Source organism: Eptesicus fuscus, chromosome 2 (assembly GCF_027574615.1).
Source record: "Eptesicus fuscus isolate TK198812 chromosome 2, DD_ASM_mEF_20220401, whole genome shotgun sequence".
NCBI lineage: Eukaryota > Metazoa > Chordata > Mammalia > Chiroptera > Vespertilionidae > Eptesicus > Eptesicus fuscus.
The window spans coordinates 66,576,690-66,589,354 of record NC_072474.1 but is presented as its reverse complement, the minus strand read 5'-3'; the positions used below and the strand labels follow the sequence as shown (position 1 = coordinate 66,589,354).

Genomic DNA, 12,665 nt, shown 5'->3' with positions numbered 1-12,665 from the left:
TACCTTCTTAAAATATAATTTATATAATGATAGTGTATATGATTTAATTTTCAATAATGGCTATTTTTAAGAATAGCTTGCAAATTTCCTGTAAATTTAACAGTCAGCTCTCACTGATTTAGCACCTCACTGGCTTGGCTCCTTATGGAATCTGCAAATAAATCTCATGGTTGTCACAAAAATTGAAGAAAGGTAATGTATATGAAGTACTTAGAAGTTTCTAAATACAGCAAGTAACATTTTCTTCAGGTTCACTTGGGCACTGAAGTTTACTTATTTATTTTCTTTCATCTGCACTAACTGCCAATTTTAGGTGCCCAGAGAATAATTGGATCTCAATTACATTTCTATGCTCTCATTAGAACAATCGTCTTTGCTGGATTAAAAAAAAATTCATTAAATAATAGATTTCCTTATGTTCTGCTTTTTTTATCTTTCTAAATGTGACATGGATGTTAAAATAGTACTGTGATGTTTTTTTATAGGCTACCTAACCACTCAGACACAAGGAGGGTCCAGTAAAATCAGTGAATTTATATATTTAAAGTTTCATAATTACCCCTTTGTTTCTATATGTCAATAGACTACAGACACTGTGTTTCTCTATGTCACTTTCCTACAACAAAATGAAACTACCAGGACCCTATCTATAAGGTCATTATTTATGGAACAACCACAAATGTAATCAATCAAGTCATTCCAATGTAGCAATAGCCAATGTGACCTCAACAGACTTTGGCTTTTGGAGCCAGATCTCTTTAGTGACAGACATAACCCTGGTGGGTCGGCAGCATCCTTCACTGCTCTCTCTGCCATCTGCCACTGTGGAAACTTCATCATTAAAGGCAGAGTTGTTGCTGGACAAATTTGCAAATGGTTTTGAGAGCATTATTAGTGCACAGAACATTACCATCTGTAAGTAGACAAATCTGAATTACAATGTATGCCTACCTTACTTTCTCTATGTATATCTTAATAAAAATATGCATGCATTAATGTCAAAACTGGGGGCATTTTCTTTTGTATTATGAAATTATAGCTTTGCAAATGCCTCCTGAACTTAACTTCCTCTTTTTGAATACATCCTTATTTAAACCATCACAGATCAAAGATTATCTATTTTATTTTGCATTTAATTGTCTGTCCTTATTAACAAAGTATTTTTGTTTGATTTTATTCATTTATTATGTTACATTATTACATATTATGAATATGAGTGTATGTGTCTATATATATTACTAGAGGCCCAGTGCATGAAATTTGTGCACAGGGGTGTGTGTCCATCAGCCCAGCCTGCACCCTCTCCAATCTGGGACCCCTCGAGGGATGTCCGATCACCCGTTGAGGCACAATCCGGTAGGTTTGAGCCTAAATGGGCGGTTGGACAGTCCTCTCACAATCCAGGACTGCTGGCTCCAAACTGCTCACCTGCCTGCCTTCTTGATTGCCCCTAACCACTTCTGCCTGCCAGCCTAATCACCCCCTAACCACTCCCCTGACAGCCTGATTGATGCCTAATTGCTCCCCTGCCAGCCTGATTGCCCCTAACTGCCCTCCCCTGACAGCCTGGTCACCCCTAACTGTGCTCCCCTGCTGGCCTGGCCCCCCCAACTGCTCTCCCCTGCAGCCTGGGTCCCCCACAACTGCCCTTCCCTGCAGGCCCAGTCGCCCCCAACTTCCCTCCTCTGCTGACCTGGTCACCCCTAACTTCCCTCCCCTGCAGGCTTGATCGCCCCAAACTGCCCTCCCTTGCAGGCCTGGTCCCTCCCAACTGCCCTCCCCTGATGGCTATCTTGTGGCAGCCATCTTGTGTCCACATGGGGGCAGCCATCTTTGACCACATGGGGGCAGCAATCTTGTGTGTTGGAGTGATGGTCAATTTGCATATTACTCTTTTATTAGATAGGATAGAGGCCTGGTGCACTGGTGAGGGCCAGCTGGTTTGCCCTGAAGGGTGTCCTGGATCAGGGTGGGGGTTCTTTTGGGGTGTGGGGCGGCCTGGGCGAGGGGCCTGTGGTGGTTTGCAGGCCGGTCACACCCCCTGGCGACCCAAGTGGAGGCCCTGGTATCTGGGATTTATTTATCTTCTATAATTGAAACTTTGTAGCCTTGAATGGAGGCCTGGGCCAGTCAGGGTGTGAGGAAAGCTTGGCTTCCTCCATTGCTGGGGAAACGCAAGCCTCCTGCTCACTCTGTGGCTGCAGCCATCTTGGTTGGGGTTAATTTGCATACTCACTCCTGATTGGCTGGTGGGCGTGGCTTGTGGGTGTATCAGGGTGATGGTTAATTTGCATATTACTATTTTATTAGATAGGATAGCATTTAAAAATACTATATTACTTATTATATATAATATGTAATTTAATGAATAATACTGTATTATAGCTTTAACATTTTTTCAGGTATGTCTTGGAGATAGTACCACCTGACTTACTGCAACTTTCAACCATGGAATAAATGATAAACTCATAAAAACAATATAATGAAAGCATTAAACTAGAATAGCCAATTAAAAAGCCAGGTAGTTTCATATATATGATATGTATGGGGTATGTATGTATGTAAGGAATATATATATTCATTTTAAGTCCTACTGTATAGTATTTGGATTATGACAACTGTAATTATACAATTATAACAATATAGTATTTTATATCATATTTTTATATTATTATTATTGCCATTGTACAGACAAGATAACCAAGGCACAGAAAGGTAAACTGATGCTCAGTATCAGTTTACACAGTTTGGTAAACTACAGATCAAGGATTCTGAACTTACCAAACCTAGGCCCAGAATCTGTGCTGTTCATTTATCGGAGTCTGTGCATCTCTAGAGTCTAAAAATATGTCAATGGATTGAAGGTTTATCTTAGCTTGGGATGCTAGAACTAAATGTCATAGACTGGGTGGCTTAAACAATAGATATTTATTTCTCACAGTTATGGAAGCTGAAAAGCCTAAGTGCTGGACAATGTTGTTCCTGGTGAAGTCCCTCACCTGGCTTGCGGATAGCCACCTTCTTGCTGCATCCTCATACGATGGGGAGAGAGCGAGAGCTCTGGTCACTTTTCCTTTTATAAAAACACCAGTTCCATCATGAAGACTCCACTCTCATAACCTCTTCTGAACCTAATCCTGTCCCAGTGGACCTACCTCCTAATACCAACACAATGGGGGTTAGGGCTCAATATAAACTTTGCAGAAACACAAACATTCAGTCCACAGCAAGGTTGTTAGAGGAATTAGATGTTCTAAATAAGATGACCTTAAAAGAGGTGGAAGTATTTGCAAACATTCTTATTGTAACATTTCTACAAATTACAATGAAATACTATTATATGCTACCTCACTATAATATTTCTTTAATTATCCTAGTAATTAAATCAGAGTGTCCAAAATTGTATTGGCCCTTGAGAACAAAAAATTAGAAACAATAGTACCTCTGATGTAATATTCTTTAAAATTAAGTTGAGAATAAAATGAAGATATTAAAAGGAATGAGGAAGTTTTGTATCCAGAATGACTGGATATATTTTTTTAATCTCTTAATTCAATTTGAATTGGAAATATTTGTATAAACTGACAAATATCAAACATCCCAACAACCTTATTTTCTAGTTTTGTCCACTGAAAAGCAATCATAACTTGATAATCATGAGCATATCTATTACCTGAATTATGTTCTGTATTAGTTATTATATTTCCATAAAAGCACTAGAAGAAGGACTGTTTCTAAGTTTAAGACAAGGTAGATAAGTTAAACCTGAGGTTTGGTGGTGGCCAAAACGCATGCTATCAAAGAGTATGAGTTATGTCAAAAGACCATAGAAGCCAAAGTGAGGAGGATCTCAATAGCCAAAGGTGGTGAAATTTGAAACATTAAAAATTTTGCCAAAGGTAGCCAAGAGAATAATGAATAACATTTATTGAAACACATTCACTATATAAAAACTCATAAGTTCATAATGCAAGAGAGAGAACTAACAAACAAGACAAAATTTAACTCATTAACTACCTTATTTAAAAGTCAAAACTAAGAATAAAAATATATCCTGCTTTTTTTTATATAAATTGAATTTGAAGATAATCAAATAGCCCTGTCTAATGAGGGAAAATTGTTTAAGAATTCTTATTGATGGATGTTGATGAAATGATAGAAATAGAAAAATCACAATTTTGCAACCTCTAGTAAAAGAATTCATATTTATTTTAGCTCTTTCATTGGAAAGTGAATTTCTAACTTCTGCAAGGAGAGAAAAGAGCTCTTTAAAATAATGAAAGGATTGTATATAAATAGATTAAATTAATATTGATTTATAACCTGGAGAATAGAAATGTTTTGATAGCAAACTATATTTGTGAGAAAATTTATATCTATACTAATAAAAAGGTAATATGCTAATTAGACCAGGAGACCTTCTGGGAGACCTTCCAGACATCCTTCCGGACAAAGCCATGGTGGTGGGGCTGAGGCAGAGGTGGTCAGGAGCAATCAGGCCAGGAGGGGAGGGGAGTTGGGGGTAATCAGGCTGGCAGGGGTGGCAGTTGGGGATGAACAGTCTGGCAGGGGGGCCCAGTTGCGGGCAAGCAGGCTGGCAGGGGGGGCAGTTGGGGGTGATCAAGCTGGTGGAGAGGGGGGCAGTTGGGGGCGTGCAGGCTGACAGAGGGGGTGGATTGGGGTGATTAGGCCAGCAAGGGAGGGCAGTTAGGGGTGAGTAGGCCAGCAGTCAGAGTGGTTAGGGGCAATCAAGCAGGCAGGCAGGTGAGCAGTTAGGAGCTAGCAGTCCCAGATTGCAAGAGGGATGTCCAACTGCCGGTTTAGGCTTGATGCCACAGGGATCAGGCCTAAACCAGCAGTCAGACATCCCCTTAGGGGTCCCAGATTGGAGAGGGTGCAGGCTGGGCTGAGGGACAACCCCCAACCCCATGCACGAATTTCGTGTACTGGGCCACTAGTATATATATATAAAAGCCTAAGCGACCATTATGACGGAATGACTGGAACAACCAGAATGACCTGTCGCTATAATGCACACTGACCACAGACGCTCAACACAGGAGCTGCCCCCAGCCCACAGGCCCTGATCACCAATGGAGCCTACTGGTCAACTACCCCTGCAGCCAGCAGGCCCCAATTGCTAGCCAGGCCCCTGGGCTGGGACAGGGAACCAGGGGTAGGTGGTGGCAGACATGGTCCCTTTCCCAGGGTGCCAAGGGCCAGCTCCCTCCTTGGGGCTGGCGGCCAACCTCCCAGGTCCCTCCCCGTGTCTCTCCCCTGGCCAGCAGGCCCTGATTGTCCCACTGCCCACCCACTGTGGTGGCAGTTGGCCCCTCCCCCTGGCCAGCAGGCCCATTTCGCCTGATCAGGGCCAGATTTTGGGCTGGAATGGGGAACTGGAGATGGGTGGCAGTGGATGTGGGCAGCGAGGGAAGAAGGATGGGGGAGGCAGGGAGAGAGGGAGGCGGGGAGGTGAGGAACCGCACAGTGGTGGCACACGGGCAGTGAGGGAAGGAGGAGGAAGGGAGGCAGGGAGGTGGGGAACCTGATCGGCCCTGATTGCTGGCCAGGCCTAGGGACCCCACCCATGCATGAATTTCGTGCACTGGACCTCTAGCTTACAATATAAAAAATATTATTCACTTAAATTTTTTAAATGTTTTTTATATAAAGCTGATTTGTACAGCACATTTGTGATAATTTAGCCAGTGATTATGACCTCACTGACAAAGCTCTCAATAATTCAAGTAGTATAAAAGGCAAATGTAGATCTTTTAGCACGTGGAACATTGCCACAATGCTTTCTTCTCAAAACTACTATTATTATTTTACTACTTCACAAATTTGGGTGTCATACTTAATCAGGAGTAATGCTAATCTCTGTATCATTTCAATTTTAGTCCATGTGCTGCTGAAGCAAGCACACAAAATATTATTTCAAAAGTAAAATGAACAGTGGTTCTGTCATATTAAATGACAAACTTAAAGCAGAAGCTTGATGGGTGAGAGTGAGAAGTAACTGGCAGCAGTGTGAATGACATGGGTTAATGTCTTAATTACTGTGGGGAGCCGGCACGGCCATGGCATACTCAGCCCTAGGGCACCTTATGTGCCACACCAGCTCAGCCAAGGGTGAACCCGAGTGGGGGCGATGAAGGATTGAGAAAAGACAGACAAGAGAAGGAAAGCTGGGACTCGGTGGGATGCTGCTTCCCTGATGGGGACCCAGCAGCGCCACAGACTATACCCCGTGTCTTTATTTTATAGCCGATGCCATGAGGCAAAGTAAGGGTGTGGTCAAGATGTTTACAACATTCTAGTGGGTTTCAGTCCTACTCAATTACATGCACCTGATCAAGCTTTGTTTCCTTGCAGCCTATATCACTTAGGCATGTGGGGCCAAGTGTTAGGACCATAGGTTCAAGCTTACAACTATAGCTGTTGGCTATAATTGTGCTGGGAAAGCTCTGTCCCCCAGGCTGGGACTTGCACGTGGCCATGAGAGGACTGTGCCTTCTCTTCAGTCCAAGGCTTGAACCTGTCCAAACACTGTAGCCGCGCCCCACAAATTACCTGAACTCAGTCAGCAGCAGAGAAAATGGACATGATGACTTGAATTTCAGAGGTGTTTCAGAAGTGGGGATGGAGGATGGAGGAGAGGAAATGTTAAACGGAAAGTCAAAATGTAAGCACAATTTAATAGCTGGGTGAATGCGTACTTAGCTTTACAATAAGAGACACCATACGGATTGCATGGTATTGAGAGGTGACTAGGTGAGGAAACGCTTTTGAAAGTTCCATATAACCATATAACAGCATGACAGTTAAGACATTTAAAAGTCTAAACCTATCTTCCCATTCACATCTCTCTTCACTCTCTAATAAACCTCTTCCTTATCCCCAGGGCACCCTCCCAAGGACCTAATAAGTCAGTGGTATAAACCCGTTATGCAGTTTCCCACCTAGTGTTGTTATTTATATCATCTTTTTTCCTTTGTGAAATGGCCCTTCTCTCACGTATCTGCTAGTTTAAATCACACTGGCGCTATAAGGCTCTACTGAAGTGTTGTTTGTGCTTCATCTCCCAGGCAAGATCTATTGCTTCTTTTTCTAAGTCTCCATAACCCAAGTTCAGAACTTTATTATAGCCCTCATCACATCAAGTTATTTTAAATTGCATGCTTCAGTCTATTCCACTAGAATGTAAGTGCTGAAAGGCTTAACTTGCTTTGTTGTGTAAATGAAAGTTTTCTTATGTAAATTGCTATGTGTTATTGAACATTAATTAAGACATGTTTACTCTTGTCATTCACTGGCTAAGCTGCTGATGTTGCAACCATAAGTTCTGTTGTTATGGTCCCTGCTCTTCCAAAGGTAATACTTAGTAGATGACACAGAGAATCAATAAGACTAATAAATCAAAGAGTGTCATAAGTTTAGAAAGCATGATGATGATGATGATGATGATGATGTTAGCTAATAGTCATTGAGTACTTTAGGTGCCAAGCATGGTTCCAAGCATTGTACATGTATTTTGTGATCGGATCCTCACAACAGCTCAGTGACAGAGAAAGCAGCGAGTACTTTCATAGAAATCAGAAGGAAGACAACCAAGACTGGGAATCAGCGAAAGCTTCCCTAACGAAGTCAAGACCTGAAAGAGGGAGGCAGGGGAAGTTTGGGGAAGGGGGTAAAGAGAAAGGGTGTGTGTGTGGGTGTGTGTGTGTGTGTGTGTGTGTGTGTGTGTGTTTAGGTTAGAAAAAGGAAAAGTGTATCAATCAGGAAACAAAGGCCAAAGGTCGATCAATATATTATTATTTAGTAGATATTGGAAGTTATACTTCCAAAGTCAGACTATATCTAAAGGAGCTTAATTCCTTTAGAAAAAGTCACAAAACTAGACCAGACCTCTCATCCTCATTTTACAGATAGGAGCACTGAATCCCAGCTCAAGGAAATGAATTCCCAATGCCACGCAGAGTCATTGGCAAGAGGCAGTTCCCAGCCAGGCTCTTTCCAGAACACCATGCTGCTGCCTCATGGATTGTTAAATGGGTCCTACTTCAGCCAGCCAGCAGTAAATGCACACAGAAAAATAACATGTTATGACTCCCAACCACCACATTCCAGTTCACATTATTCTCTTGATTATTATTTAATACAAAAAATATAAATTATGGGACATAATAGTACATATCTGTACTTACTCTCCAAACAGATATGATCTAGAAATGATTCCTCTCAATCTTCTCCTCAACACATCAGTTTCACTCTAAAAATGTGTCATGTCTTTTTATCCTGTAGGCTGTAATAATTCCATCTTAATCATGTCCCTGATGGGCAGTCTTAGTTTAGTCTTATTTTGAGTTGTAGGAACATGGCCTTTGGAGGCAGGTAAGCAAGGGTCTCAGTTCTGGGGCTGCCACTTACTAGCTATGTGATCTTGGGCCAGACACATAGGTGCAACCTTCATGTAAAATACAATGTACAGTGCTTGAACATGGTACCTTTTGAAAACATTTAACTTATGAAATATACACTTAAACACGAAATCATAAAATCACAACAACAAAAAATAAAGCAGCTTTAAGTCTTCCACTTTACTGAGAGAGTCGGTAGACTGGTCAAGTTCTTACCTGCTAAAATGAAATACCCATTTAATTCGCCCCACTACACTGTGGACTTTGTAAGAGCAAGGACTATGCATTTCCTCTACACTCTGGCATTTAGCAATGTGATGAGCAATAGTTAACATGTACAAATATTGGTTGAATTATTGAATTACTTGATGTCTGAGCCAAGGCTAAAAACTCAGGCTTCCTGATATCTGGTTCTGTAATTTTTCTTTTATAGCACCCAAAATTGAGGTAAAATAAAAATCCCTGGTTCTTCATTTTGTAAAGAGTATTCTGGGGAAAATTTGGTCTTAGAAATTTCAAGTTATTTATGATGTTCCAATATGTTGCTTTTCTTTCTGCCTGGACCCCATTGATACAAAATCACATGAAAATGGACAGTTGGGAAGGGAGTGAGGACTTCAGTTGAGCCGTTAGTAAGTGAGGCAGTGCTTAGTGTGAATGCCCTGCTGGGTGGTGGATATACGGCAGGGCTCAGGCACTGTGTTTATGCATTTTAAATTGCTTGCTTTGCAACTCCAGGCCAGAGGAAATATCACCTCTGAGCCAAACTGGAACCGTGCATTCCAACACAGTGAAGTAGAATTGGGAAATCTCAAACAGGCGTCATACCCCTTGAACTTAGCTCCAGTTAATTATGTAGAAATAAATTCCACAATGAGATCCTTTGACATACTATACTTAACCAAAATCATCCTATATAATAAAGAGCTAATATGAATGGTTGTCATGTCATCACGCCATAATGGCTCAGACACTCAACACTGGGGAGAGAGGAATAGGGACTAGCCAGGCACAAATGAGCTCCTGAGAGAGGAATGGGGACCAGCCGGGCTGTGGCCTGGGAGAGGAACAAGCTGCATGCCCCATGGTCCTGGACACCAGCAGCTGCGCCTGCTCCTGCGGCCTGGGAGAGGGACAAGCCACCCACCCCATGGTCCTGCGAACCAGTGGCTGCACCTGCACCTGAAGCCCGGCCTGGGAGAGGGACAAGCCGCATGCCCTGCGGTCCCAAGTGCCTGCGCCAGCGCCTGCGGCTGAAGCCAGGGTGAAGCCGCCCACCCACGGTCCCCTGCAGCTGCAGCCAGCCTGGGTGAAGCCGGCCGGGGTCCTGGGTGCCTGCGGCCAGCCAGAGGAGGGAATCCTGGGTCCTGGGTGTGGGGCAAGGCAGAGGCGGTTAGGGGTGGGCAATCAGGCCAGCAGGGGAGCAGTTAGGGGTGATCAGGCCAGTAGGGGAGCAGTTAGGGGAGATCAGGCAGGCAGGCAGAGGTGATTAGGGGCCATTAGGCAGGCAGGCAGAGGGGTTAGGGGCCATTAGGCAGGCAGGCAGAGGGGTTAGGGGCGATCAGGCAGGCAGGCAGGTGAGTGGTTAGGAACCAGCGGTCCCAGATTGCAAGAGGCAGTCGGATATCCCTGAGGGGTCCCGGATTGGAGAGGGTGCAGGCCGGGCTGAGGGACTCCCCCCCATGTACGAATTTCATGTACCGGGCCGCTAGTAACCTTATAAAGAGACCATGAACAAATGTTCTTTCCTTAACTCCCTTAAGTTGCTTGAACTCCACAGTGCAAGCTTTTGGGATTTAACTACTTAAAAAAAACAAACCATTATTGTACGCCTAAAAAGTGATCAGTGGTTCCCACTCCTCCTTTTGCTTTTCCCTCTTGGGTCAATGATACACAGAACACATGATCGCTGTCTGTCAATTACGGTGGAAGTATAACATTATCCTTTACCTTAACATTTATGAAGCAATTTGCTATAAGAATGAGAGTGATGTGATGGTTTTCATACAATAAACGGTGCTAACTGCTTGAAAATGTGCACAATTTAGGAGATGACAGGTTCAATTCTCAAGTAGAGGCAGTATATTGTGATGTTTTGGCACTGGTTAAATATTCAATCATTCCCCTGCCCTGTCTGTGGGAAATATGCTAATAGATTATCACCACAGCCTTTGACTCCCAGGGCACTTGAAGCCCAGAATTCCACAGCCCTGATGCCAGTGGGGCTCATTGCATTTGATGGATGCAAATAAACTTGGCTTTAGTATTTTGATTGATCTGGAAGGTATTAACAAGGGATTTTTATCGCAAACAAAATCCTACAGAATCAAATCCTCTTCCAAGAATTCATTAGGTTTACTCTGATTAACATATAGTCTTTGATAAATAAATGTCTCCTGACTTTTCATACTCCATGTTAACAGTCGTCACCCAACAAATTAAAGTGAGTCTTTAAAAATGGCATGTTTCCAATATCTCATTTTTCAGTAAACAAACAAACAAACAAAAAAAAACCTAAGTAAAAATAACAAACCTCTTCTTTTGTAGGAAAATTATAAAAGTCCTTAACACTAGGAAAGTTTATATTTTAAAGGAAAGGACATCCAAAGGTCTGGTTTGGCATAGGGAATAAAATTGCAAGTTGAGCAATGGAAACAGACTATTTTTTTCTCAGTTACAAAAAAAAGACAGATATCCATGGCCTGTGGTAATGTGTCCCTATTATGAAGTTCATGACTCAGAATAGAAAGTTCACTGAGGGACAAGAAATCATTTTTACTGGACTCGCCTCTGGATATGTTTAAGTGTATACACTGAGCAAATATTTAGAAATATTTATATTAAACTTGGATGTCTGACACAACTGAAATTTGAATTTTATTGCATAGATGCCTAATAAGACTAGGGTTTTTCTTTCCTCTTCTAGTTAGTGCCCATGTTGTATTTTTCTTTTTCTTTCTGAAGGGATAGGCCACCAGAAGAAGAGGAGGTGAATCTTTGAGAGTGCACAAAATTTCCCTAATTAGATACAAAGTGTGGCCTTTGTTGCTGTTTCTGTCAAACGATGAGTTTCTTGGCCACATACAATCATGTTCATATTCTCATTTTATGACAATTTTATGGGACCATTGTATGCCAGGTACTTGTCTCTCACAGCTATAGAAACCCTTTCTCAACACACAGCTGAAGGAGACATGTAGAAGTTACTATAGTATTGGACATCTACTCTGGCAGCCCATCTCCTGCTTGGATGGCTTTGAGTTGGTCTTCATTTGGGAACAATGAGCTGAGCCAGGACAGGCACGTAAACATTAACCCTGGCACTGCAACCTTGTTGGCTTGTACCGTGCTCAAATTTATGAGGTCTCTTCATAGAATTAAGACTCCAATAGTGATTTAAACCAAATTAATCACACTGGCCATATTGGATCAGTTAATCTCTAGATGTCTTAATTTGGTCAAGAGTGCATTCACCAGCAGTTAAAATAAATATAAGGATATTTATTATTGTCTCACTGACAGGAAAAAATTAGTAAGTATAACATAATTTAATTGTTCAATTATTTCATTTTTGTCAACCCTTTGATATTTAAAAGGTTTTATAATAAGAATGCCAGAGCCTATTTCACAATGTATATAATATAAAGCAGTTTGTATTCATAAAATTATTGATACTTAAAATTATTAACCATCTTTTCATAATAATTTTAAAATTATTTTATCTAAAAATAGTTTATCCACAACACTATAATTCTAAGCTAAATAATTCTCTTTTGTATTCCTCATAACATCCAGCATAGAGATTTGCAAATCTAATCTAATAAAAAGGGTAATATACAAATTAACCATCACTCCATCACAAAGATGGTGGTGCCCATAGTGGCCAGGGTGGGACCCTGGTGTTGTCACCCTGGTGATGAGGCCAGTGTCCAGTGCCCTGGCCACGGAGGGAGGGAGGGAGTGAGTCTGGGCAGGCAGCACGTCCCCAGCCCAGTGGACACAACGCAGGGGGGTCTCTGCACGTGAGCTGCAGAGGAAACACCTTTTCTGACCACTCATTGGCTAAGCTCCCTGTATGCCACCACTCGCAGTGTTCTTGGTAACATGGGTAATAAGAATCCAAGAAGGTGATCTAGGGTTTTTCCACCTCACTCCTGGAGGAAAAAAACTAAGGTCTGCTGCTGGAGGGGCTAAGAAATGTCATATCCTGCCCTAGCTGGTTTGGCTCAGTGGATAGAGCCTCTG

The 12,665-nt window shown here is 42.2% G+C and overlaps 1 non-coding gene across 1 annotated transcript; it reads right to left on the bottom strand.

Annotated features, from left to right (window-relative positions):
• Positions 1-5,820: 5,820 nt before the first annotated feature.
• LOC114232286 (U6 spliceosomal RNA) lies at positions 5,821-5,924 on the bottom strand. Its single transcript, XR_003618322.2, has one exon. It is a non-coding gene; the product is annotated as a U6 spliceosomal RNA (small nuclear RNA).
• Between the last annotated feature and the right edge of the window lie 6,741 nt (positions 5,925-12,665).